We start from the raw sequence: 12082 nt of genomic DNA, 5'->3' as shown, positions 1-12082 counted from the left end.
AGGTGTGCTTGAGTATTTTGTCTTGCCTAAAGGATCATCAAGATGATCATGCCTACATTGTTGACAGGGTAAAGGGGATTTTTGATCAGGCGGGTAGAGTGAAGGAAGATCCCTGATAGCCTGTCATGTTGGTAGGGGTAATATGGGTTATATCCAAGCTTATAGTATCTGCTTCCTTCGGTCACTTTTTTTGCTTATCCGAGGTGTCAGTCTAACCACTGTGAGGCCTTTATAGCTGAGATTTTTCAGGCAATTGGCATTGACTCCTCCAATTGTTTCAGTCTTCTGTGTAATGGACAAAAGTAATGTAAATCACAGCAGCTAGAATAGTAAACAGCCTCAACTTCCCTTCTGGTGACATCAGCATTGGGCAAGTTCTTCCCATCTCCGCCTAGAGATAGTATTTAATATATGAAAGCAGACACAAGAAAGTATCACAACATCAAGGGTCAATCACACCTGTAAACTCTTTATGTTGCACGCTAGAGGGTATTTAGCAGCATTGTATATTCGCTGATCAAAGAAGAGCATGCAAATTCTCTGGAATAATTAGCTTTAAAGACAAAATAAACCACAGCTGTGGCGCCCGGCACTCTTTAATGTGAAGAACGCGTTTTACGTTTACCAGTTTTCGCCGCACAATGCAGTCCCTGATTGCACAATACACTGTCTCAGGGGGCCGAGGGAGTTCACAGTCAGGGGACCGGCGCGCGGCAGAGCACGAGAGCGAACAGGCTGCGCGCGCCTGGCAGGGAGAGAAGATGGGACAACAGGAATGGTCGCTGTCTCCTTTTCTCCTGTCAGTGCGGGGAATGGACACCGTCCCTTCGTCCTACTGAAGTGCTGGTCTTTCTGGCTGTCGGGCAGCACCTCGCCTCCTCTTCAGGCTCTGTAGGACTCTCAAAACAAAAGAGAGAGTTTCACTCTGGAGAAGAAGAAGAAAGGGCCTTTGTTGGATTACTGAAACCTAAATAAACCGAAGAAGGAGTAAAGCTTAAAAACTACATTTTTACCACTAATTGGCACCTATGATTTTGCTGGAATAAAACTCGTGGCATCACACGCCCTTTTGTTGCTTCGACTCTGAGGTGGCGAGTGAGGAAGCAGAAAGTCGGCATTGTCCACTCACACCTAGGAACCACTGGAAGAAAATGTGCCCAATGCGGACCTTAAGCCCCGGAGAGACCAGCCTTAAAACATGTGACAAAGTAAGTGTAATATAGACGCCACTTCAACAGTACGTTGTAGATCACGTGCAGCCTTGTGTACAGCTAGTAAATAAGTCGGTAAAGGGGGTGGATACTATCTAGATCGTACAGAGGGTCTTATAGGAAAGAAACGGTTTGTTTACGGTGGAAAGATATTTCTTTTAATATGTAATGTTTAAAAGGCATATGCATACACCGTATTGCAGGTCTCTCCATGAGCTCTCCATTGAATGGTTTGTACATATTGGATTACGCAAGGGTGCATGCTTTCAATAAAGCAATACTTTGTAAAGCGCGTGTACATCAAGCATGGTTAGGGGGGATCCTGTTAATATATTATTGCAGATTCTACTATCTCGGTATTTTGTTGAGGATGGTCCTTATTTGCATAAGACGTGATTTAAGCGTGCAGGTGCCATACGCTCACTCTTTAGGCCAACTGCATGTGTACGTTCTGACTGCGCCAGCATCTGTTGATCGGTAGTTCGAGTCAAGTTACACGAAAATATTCATATATTATTGCTTCTGTGCTTCTAGCACGTCGAAAACGCGCACCAGGGGTTCAAGAGCGAGTGCAGAGTGTATACTTTGAGACCATTTCCTTGTCTGTTGTGTGACCCATACTTCAACATGTAACATTTCTGCCAAACACACTTGGAATAAGTGTTACTTGTCTTTTCTGTGATTACACTCCTCCGGTGTAAGAGGGAGAAGTACATGTGGGCTCGCAGGGTGCAACTGATACCAACCAATGAGTCACGAGCAACCTGTTACGAATCTTAATAATTTTAGCTGAGAGTGCTGATGCCATTTAGAGTTTGCTTTGCGTATTATGCACACGTGTTTCCAATCGGTACATGTTGCGCCTGAATATCCCCTCCCTGTCTCAGGAGAATGCGCTCCCCTCCCTGCCTTGTGTTCAATGTTAACAAGTCTCTGCACGCTCTCGCTTTATTTCTTTTAACTCTCGCCGCACACGACAAGCAAGCATGCGCATGCGCATGGCTGGCGTTTCCCATGTGACCTTGTGAGACTCCACAGCATGGCTCTCATGTCGGACGGTCAACCAAAGTGCCTCCTTCCTTCCTTCCTTCTGAGGCTGATTATCACCTTGATGCCGGGCTGAAAGGTATGGTAATGATGACAGCAACTGATGAGAGTGGACGTGGCAGGCCCTTTTCACCTGTTTCCTTCAGAGAGAGTTTCTTACTGGTCTCTCTTCAGGGACCTGAGGACCTCGATTCACCAAAATCCCACGGGGGTGACATGACTTGCCCTTTGACCACCCCTACTGACATCACAGGAAGTGACATCATATGAACTTTCACCTAATATCCTAGGAAATTATGTCACATGACATTTGATTCTGATGACACCGTGAAAAATGGACATCACTGCAGTTACAAATCATGCGATAAAGAGGTTAGGCACTGCCTTTATGATCTCCCTCTTACTTCCCTCTCATCCAGCTGTTTCTTTCTCATCCATCTGCTTATCAAAGCACCCACGTCTTTCCATCAGCTCTCACTCGACTCATTCTATTTCTCTTTCTGTACTCTCTCCTCCCTGCTCTCGCCCCTCTCTTGCAGCTGTCTGTCATCAACATCTCACCTGTTAATCCTCTCTCAGCTCTTTGTATCTAAGCTGCTATCTCTTTATTAGCCCTAACTCTCGCCTGTCTCTCTTTCTCTCTAAGGTATCGCTTTAGTTTCTCCTTCACGCATCTCATAATATCTCTCTTAACAAAGTCTGTCCCATTTGTCTCCCCTTTCACCCCCTCTCTAAATTGTATTTTTCACCTGTCTCTCGCACCTGATTCCTTACTACTTCTCCACCTTTCCACACCTCTCACCTCACCTCACCCACCCATCTCTTTCCCGTTCTCACCTTTCTCTCTATATCATCTACCTTTCACCAGTCCCTTTATTCTCTTCTCTCTCACCTCCCTGTTACCTCTTTATCACATCTCTAGATAATTTCTTCTCTCTCAGTGGTCTCTTTATAAATAATTTCTCACCTTTCCATTACATCTCCTCTCAGTTATTTGCCTCTCGCTTACATCTACCCCTCTTTCCCGCCATCTCTCTCTGAGCTCTCTCACACCAGTATTTCTATACTACTCTCTGTCTCTGTGTCTTTAAACTGCTTCCTACTCACCTGTCTCTCACCTATCTCTTAGATGCCTCTTTTTCATCCGGTTCCATCTCTGAAGTGTTTTCTGACATCTCGCTTTACTATCCCCTTTCTTACACATGTCTGCCTTCTATATCTCTATTGCATCTTTCTCACCTATATTTTTGTCACATCTTTGTCTTTTCCTCTGTCTGTCAGCTGTCTCTTTTTTGCCACTCTGTCATAAACTACTCTCTTGTCTCTCTTTCTCTCAGATCTGTCGGTCTCAATCCCTCCAACATGTATCTCTTTGTAGCTATTATATATTTCGCATCTGTCTTCCACTCTTCTGGTCCCTCTGCTGCTCCCAGTTCAGTTGAATGTGCTTAATGCAGGCAACATGTCAATGATGGCTTCGAGTAAAACATATTTAAAAGAAAAATGCTAAGAAAAGCTCAGTTTAGCATTACTGACACTACTCTAGCGATCTCCCAGGACTGGGGACGCAAAGGGCAAGCTAGGGGGTTCAAATCCGTCCCCTGGCGACCCCTAAATGAGGTCTATGCCTCTCTTGGTTATTGATCTGTTTCGTTTTCTTTGACCAGTTCCTTTATTCCGTCCGTGTGGGGCATTGATGCAGGATACCTGTTGGCTCGACAGGCATGCAGGGTGCTGAGCATGGAGGGGATATTGTGCAGTCATTGTAACGCACCAGAAACCAGGGCTGGACTGGTCATAGCGAGCACCGGGCATTTCCACAGTGAGCCGCCAGGGTGGGAGCCAGTTTTAGATCCCTGGGAGGCCGTTTTTGTTATTGCAATTTGCAATTTCGTCCTGCTGTAACAAAAGCTGCAGTGGTGAGATGGGAGTGGTGCTTCCAACTACTAAACGACCTCGGGGGCCGGCCTAGCTGTCTGCCAGGGCCGGTTTCGGTTCCCAGTCCGGCAGTGACAGGACCCATTTTAGAACTCCTTTGTACATATAGCCTGCAAAATGTAGTCACAAGAGAGGGGCCTGGTGGGATAGTTTATCTATAGTCTGAAAGATCCTTAGCCTGGTGTACTTGAGTGGTCCTTGAGTTCCAGAACCGCGGTCACAGACATTCTGCCTGTCTCCACGGCATGTCAGGATCAGACTTGAAGAATCCAGGAGCTTTGCTAGAAGTGCTGTTGACTCTGCTATTGGAGGAGGAAGGCAGTGTCTGGGTATTAGGAGAGCTGGTGGTAGCTTAAAGGAGGAGAAAGCTGTCCACAAAAGAATAGAGCAGCAGCCAGTGAAGTATGGGAGCTGTGCAAAGGGTTTCTATACCACAACACGGATGAAGCTGAGGACCCCAGCAGGAGAAATGCTTCCCTTTCACCATGTTGAGCTCCCTCTGACTCTGAACTCTGCGTTGTCTGCTTTCCAGTAGCTTTCCACTTCATCGGAGCAGCGTTGAGGGGAGGCAGGCTAGTCTACCGTGCTTTAACCGTTGCTTAAACTGAGCAGTGAGGAAGGAATCCCCCAATATCACGCTAAGGCTCATGAGGTCTTCCAACCTTGAACTTTAAGTTCTCCTCAACGCCAATTGGGCGCAACTGAGCATCTCCACCAAATAACATTGATAGGTACATTTCACCTAGTTTATTTCAGATTTTTTGTAGAATACACTTTGACATCCCATGTGAGTAAGGTGAGGATAATGTGCATATCCTTGTCCTGAAGAAGGAGTCGTTGTACTCCGAAACATGTTGACACTTCCCGGTTGATATACCCTAACACGTATATTATCAACCTCACTCTGCACCTTTTTAACAATACCAGCCGAGGACATAATAAATATTAACTTTCCTACGAGCCAGGTATTTTTTAACTTCACTTTTTTCACCTCACCTCACTCACTCATTTCGCTTCTCTTTACACATACCCACACATAGCTCACTATCAAGTGCTCCTGCGTAGCCGTTAGTCGTAGCATGCCGCACTCCGTAGAGGGGTGCGAAGGCCCCGATGATGAAGCATGACACCAAGGGGCCTTTTGGTGTGTGAGGGGCATTTAAACAACACTGTGTGCTCCCCATCACTTTAGGGATCACTACCACTTCCCAGAGTGGATTCTATTTTGTTTAACTATATTGCCTAGGGAGACCGAATCCACTTGTCTCTCTCTCTCTCCCCCCTTTTGTTATATCTTACACAGTCAATGTACCCACTAAGAGTGGCCCTCCAAGAGAGTGAGGGGTTCTCCCAGACATCTCTTTGCAGGTGGGTGCAGTCACTTTCTGTATAGAGGAAGACAAACTGGTGGCGTCAGTCAGCTGATACATCTTTGAGTAATGCGCTGCCCCAGCGCAGTGCAGGTTTCGACTGCCCATAGAGCAGCGCATTACTTGCAACAGGTTGAACTCTCCCTGTTTGCACCCAGTGCACCTGTTTAAAAGTGCGCCGTGGTGCAAACAGGGACAGTGTGCCCATAATGTAATATGGGCCCACAGCATCACGTTTAGCACTTGATCGAGAAGGTAGCAAAGTCGAGCAATCCAAGCCTTAGGCAGGGGAGGTTGGAGGTGGGGGACGGGGGTAGTAAGACTCTGAAATCGGAGCCTCATAATAGCAAGAAATAATTATTAATGTCAAGCCATTGCTTTACCTTTTAAAACCATGAAGTACTTTCACCACAGGACATCGATAATAACTATCTGTAAAAAAATATGTATGAAAATACAAGAAAACAACTTCTTACACTAAAAGAAAGCAGGTTACTCATTATAGTTTAAACAAGTTACTCAAGTAATGTTTCCACTGTTCTTGCATGTGTCTTTGTTTGAACAGCTGCCATTGAACAGGCAATCTTACTGACAACTCGCTTGAGTTATCAAGGCCTCTACAGCTGCTGAGGAAGACTGACCAGCAGATACATACATTCAGAGTGAAGAAGGGGGTGCAGTGAATGCACTGAAAGGCAGGATGGTTACAAGGATCGAGCAAATGCAAATGTGTTGGATTTCCGGTAAAGCGCCTATGTAGTTCAGGTTCCCTTGAATTACAACCCTGCGCTACTTGCTAAACCCAAGGCCCACCACCTATACAAGGTAACTCTCTCACTCTACACACCATTCAGGTCATGAAGGGATAATGGAAAGTCACTAAAGCAGGACTCCCCTAAAGGGAAACTGTACCTGCTCCCTAGTGGCTGTGCCCCGTGGTCCCCAGGAGCACAATACATTGATACTACAATGTGGCAGCGGCGGGTCCTCCGCTATTGAGGACGAGTGTCACCCCAAAAAAAACAGCAGGAAAGGAAGAAAAAAAATGACAATCATTTTAGCTCTCCTTTCCTGCCGTGTCTTGGGTGCGGTCCTGGGGGCTGATGGCACTGAGGGGAGTGGTAGTGCACTCCCTTCAAAGCGCATGATGGTTTGGCCGGGCATCTCAGGCCAGCCAAACCATCATGAGGAGTGAACCTCTCTCCAACCCCAGTTGCATTGCTAGGGTTGAAGAGAGCAGGCACAGACTCCTAGTCTGTCCTGGAGCACCAATCGAGAGTGCTCAGGCCAATCCTGAAGCTGCTCTCATGTTAGAACAGCTGCAGGAGTGGCCGCAGGGCATTCTGGGAGCCTGAGCCTGAAAAAAGAGGAGTGCGATGCAGCACGCAGACGGCTGAAGGTATGGTTTTTGAAATACATTTTTTATTTGCCCTCCTCCTTTCACGACCCCTCTGCTTCCCCTCACCTCTACCCCAATCACCCTGCCACCTGCCCGGCCACTCGAACCACACACGAGCCGCTACTGAAATATGATCGGGATAAAACAAGCTAGAATCAAATCTCAGATGAGGTATGGGGAGCCCCAATCTTCAATGAGGGGGAGGGGTGCAGTTACAGAACTTGCTGGAAATGGCCACATTAGTCTGTGCCAAAGATCACAAACATAGTCGTCAAAGGAACCAGCGCGGCCTGTACTTGCTCCCATAAAGCAAGGGCTTATAGTACAATATCTCTGTAGCTCTCACACAAAATTAAGCATGATCTGCACAGTGAAGGTTCTTAGGTCAGTCTAGCAATTCCACAATGACTCCCAAGTTCCACAATGACTCCCAAGTTCAGAAGGGGAGCCGATTGAACTCAAGGCTCTTGTGGCTACTGGAAAGCATAGCAAACAACAAGGAGCTTTAGAGGGAATAAAGGTCATTGGTCGCCCTCCACTCAACAATGGAAGTTGCATTGTAAATCCAAATCCGCGAGTATCGGGAGAAGGTGGCAGCCAACGCCATTAGAATTTTGACGAAACCAAAGCGGAGCCCCTTACAATTTCGTGTGTCAAGCATCCTAGTTGAGATACGCCTGTGAAAACGTTACTGTTGTGAAAACTGTTGATCAATTTGACATTCCTCTGGAAGTTTTCTACTTATGAGAATACATTGGATAAATGCTGATCCTGATACTCGTAACTGGATCTTATGTTGCTCTCCGTTCTCCTGTTCAAGTTGTAAGCTAACTGGCCCAACTTTCCATGAAACCAGTGCTCCCCAGGGCCCTTTTGTCCTGATGAAGACCTCACTTTAAGGTGCGACATATACCTATCAGTATATTTGGGGTCAAAACGTCGACAGCTATCACCATCTACCAGTCGATGCAACCATCATTTCGCTCATTAATTAGTAGCATCGCTATTATGGTTTCTTTATAAACATTGAGCATTAATAGCTCATTTATTGTACTGGCTCAGGGCTCTGAAGCCAGCTATATTGATTGTCTAATCATCATATATTGATATTTGCACCACGAATAACCTACTTTGCACATTCCCTCCCTACCCAATCACTGTCCCTCACCCTCCCTTTCCGGGGGCACTACAACAATTTTGTTAAAAATGTGTTATAAAGAAATATGAACAAGCACATTGTGAATAAATAACAGTGTGGTCAATCATCAGTTTGTGATTTTTATATTGTGTGATTAAGTGGTTTGTCTGTGTGCTTGTGATACCTTCACTGGGACCCCTTATTCTGTACCATACAGCACCCAGGTCCCTAGTGACTCTATTGGGTAAACCCCCCCTATTTAATGTTCGCTTGTCTCTGCTCATATCTATCACTCCCTATCTGTTCCATTATTTTCCCATGCTATATTTCAATTGGAAATGTAATTCTTCAGAAAGTATTGCCCATTAGTGAAGCTAAGACCTTCCTGGTGTGACTGGGCCAGTGTTCTCACAGACATGGATTCTCCTGGTGCACCTCTTTGAACACTTGCTTTCTTTCATTAACATATTTATACTGTGAATGGTGCAGGGAAGTGCTTATCTGTCCCAGGAGCTGCAGGAAGCTCGTTTTACCAGACACACTGGACAGTACTAGCTCCAAAACGTTCCTTCTTCCTGCAGCAGTTTTGCTTGATCTTTCATTACAGTGTTTTTATAAAGGCACTTGGCAGGACTTACGAACATAGTACTTATTTTCCTCGCGTGATATACCTCCGGGAGCAAGGCTACCATTTAAATTGTACAATATCTATGTGATACAAAAAGAAAGTGTGTTGTATTTTTTTTTATTTAAGAGGGCAGCGTCTTCTGAGTGCACAAGGCATCTAATATTCGGTTGTGAAACTACTACCTCCTATAGAGGGACATCTGGAAATGGCCCGGGGTAACGCACACTTTGTGCTGACTTTACAGGGGTATGTGCTAATGATTTACAATTATAACCCTTCTTTTGTATTTAGAGGGGCAGCGAGAAATGGCCTAACTTATTACATCCTTTTCATAGACTTCACAGGGCCCTGAAGTAAGGACCTGTGCTGCTGCACCCTTTCTGCTGGCTTTAGAGAGACCACACAACACACCAGTCAACATACACATACACGCACAGAAGGGACTATGGGCCAGCGGTCAGTAGAGATCGACTTGCCGTCTGTTCATCCCGTTTTTGGACCAGCCATGGCATATCACAGATGTTAACATTTTCATAAATTAGTCACTGACTACAAATCATTCCCATGTCTGGAATTACTCCATCCACTCATCATGGGGTTGTAAACACAAACAAGGGGAATATTTCCCCAGAATGCAGCAGGAAAAATGTCCCTGCTCTCTCTGCAGCCTCATTCTTCCCTACCAAGCACCAGGTTGTTAACACAGCTGAACCAGGGAGGCCAAGCATTGCCACTTTCACTTGCCATATAAAGGCTAGTACCTCGAAATTTTCTGGCAGCCCATCCAGGAATGAAATTCACACGCATGAGATTAACATATACATATTGGTACAATGCACTTTATCAAATTAGTGGTGTTTGATGGATGGGTTAGAATTTCAAGTGGCCAGACTCTAATTTGTGTCCTTACGCTATGATTAGTTCTGCAGGTGGAATTCCTGGCCTTTTTGTCCACACAAAAGGATATTATGACAACCAGTTGAAAAGTTAAACCCATTCTTTAATGGTAACCTTGATCCTTTGTCTAACACATGATTGTAGATAATGTTGGACTATAAAAAAAAATGACTACCAAAAACATACGTTACCCACACTTACCTATATTTATTTAGGTTCTTCATTAATGCCTCAATCCAAAAAAAGGAATTCTTTAATGCTGGAATTATAACTCTATTCTCTGTAGTTTCCATACAGACCTTGCTTATTCAGAATGCAGCATGTGTTTTTGCAAAACGATGAGACATTTTTTCATTGTAAAACAAAGTGCTCATTTGTCTGCTATTCTTCTGAGAACGTATGGCCTGAATTAGATTTTGGCAGGTGGGTACCTTCCTCACAAACATAAGGGATATCCCATCCATCTTATAGGTGCATTACATCCTATTGCACTTGTAACAAGCATTGGCAATGATAATATGCCTAGTTTTAAAGGAATGTTGTTGAAGCATTGCAAATAAATATCATGGGAATAGTTTGTGGAAGCAAATAAATGTAGAATAATATTGGCTTAGGTTAAAAGGTCAGGTGACAGTTGCACTGTCACACCAGACATAAAATCAATGTAGGTTAATGATTGCCTTCCTCCCATTTGTGCTTCTGCCACAGAAAAAAACATAAATTATCTAGTTATCCAAGACACTTTAATAGCATTCCAATGTCATGTGTGTGCCCCTGAAAGTTCAAGCTTGGCCAGATGGAAAATAAACAAAATTATCACAGCTGCTTTGAGGGCAAGCTCTTTTTTTGCAGAAGCATGTATCTTCTGCCCAATCAAAACATGTACCACTGACTTCCAACATGTGGGTGGAGTCAAAGACCCTCTCTAGTAATGCTCACATAATTGTCTGGTGACAGCTGCGCTGTCAGGGCAGACTATAAAAAGATGGATGAGATATCCGTCACGTTTGTGACGGAGTAACACATCTGTCAAACTCTAAATCAGGCTCATAGATTGCAAAATGCTAGTGTAGCCAAAAGTAGGAATAAATGACCAAGCTTCAGTTAAAAAAAACTTACATTGAGCCAGTGAGTGAGTGCAGGAGTGTGATCATGTGAATGTATGAGTGAGGGTCTTGTGTGAGCTGGAGTAAGTGAGTGTGCAGTGAGTACACATGTGTTAATGTGATTGGGCTAATCAGTGAGGGTTTTGGATGCACTGCTTTAACAGTTCCTGGTGAGAGTGACTGAACAGATGAGTGCATTACTGTGAATGAGTGTCTTGGGTGGTGAGGTTGCATTAAAGGGTGCATGGTAAAAATGAGGGAAAATGCATAAGTTAAGACATGGGTGAGTGTAGCATGAGTGAGTTTCTTGCATAAGCTAGTGTGAGTGGCTGCATGGGGAGGAGCTGAATGCAGTAGCGTAACGCAAAACAATGCCCCCCCTGCAGCATGTGAGTTGAGGCCCCTGAGTTTCCCACAGCTTATAGATAGTTATTGACCGTGGCCTGAATGGGGGCCCCTTGAATGGTTGAGGGGGGCCCATGAAGAGATGGGGACACCCTGCACTGCTGGGACTGCAGGGGCTTGCGTTATGTCCCTGAGTGAAGGCATGAATGTGTTGTAATGAGTGAGTGAATAAGGCATGCAGTGCAGAGTCTGCAAAAGCAACCTATCCTTACATATGCTATTGTGCTAATTATAGATTAGCAGCCAAAATGCAAAACTGTTACTGAACATGACAAATTAATGCATTTCTAGCAAGCATTGGAGTCACCAGTTGTTTTTTTACCATAGCTGAAAATGGAAGTCAATCCTATTGACTTTGCCAATGTTTGTTTGTTTTTGCATTGTGTCAGGTCTTTGAATAGCCTTTAGGAATGGGACTGAAATGTTCATGTGTCTGTTACCAATGTCAGTTCACACAAATTCCAGTGGTAGTGGAAATGGAGAGGTCATCGCACATACTTAGACCCCCAAACAGATAGTAGGGTTCAGCAATCGTCCTAGCCTAAGCTTCTCAACAGGTGCCTATTTAATGTTGGAGTTTCAGGGAAAGGAGAAAAATTGGACAATGCACAAAGTAGACAGCTCTTTTGAGTGTGGTTTACTTTTATCTCTTCAGCTGCCTTTCTTTCCTCTGACAACAGGGGAGGCAAGGGCATTGGCTGGGATATCAAAGGGCGAGCTAGGTAGCAGCTGCCACTATATCTACTCCTATTTGACACGCGTTGGCATGCCTACCGTGTCATTGACCCCGACCCAATGAAAGAAATGTGACAACCTTTATTACAACCCTTCTTGTCAATATTACTAAATTACCAACTAATCATAACAGCCTGCCCTAGCTAATAACACGGTTCTTTAAAAATGAGTAGTTCGTTTTCTATTAAATATTTTCTGGGTCGTTATC

The 12082-nt window shown here is 44.7% G+C and overlaps 1 protein-coding gene across 1 annotated transcript in view; it reads left to right on the top strand.

Annotated features, from left to right (window-relative positions):
* Positions 1–769: 769 nt before the first annotated feature.
* The window catches only part of CNGA2 (cyclic nucleotide gated channel subunit alpha 2), a 360336-nt gene continuing 349023 nt past the window's right edge, over positions 770–12082 (top strand). Inside the window, exon 1 of the mRNA XM_078685896.1 lies at positions 770–1208. The gene's annotated coding sequence lies outside the window, so the exon portion shown is untranslated. The remainder of the gene's footprint in view (positions 1209–12082) is intronic.

The sequence above is a fragment of the Lissotriton helveticus genome, chromosome 4_1 (assembly GCF_964261635.1).
Source record: "Lissotriton helveticus chromosome 4_1, aLisHel1.1, whole genome shotgun sequence".
In the NCBI taxonomy this organism is placed as follows: Eukaryota; Metazoa; Chordata; class Amphibia; order Caudata; family Salamandridae; genus Lissotriton; species Lissotriton helveticus.
Note: the sequence above shows the minus strand (reverse complement) of the source record. Positions and strands in the feature narration are given on the sequence as shown.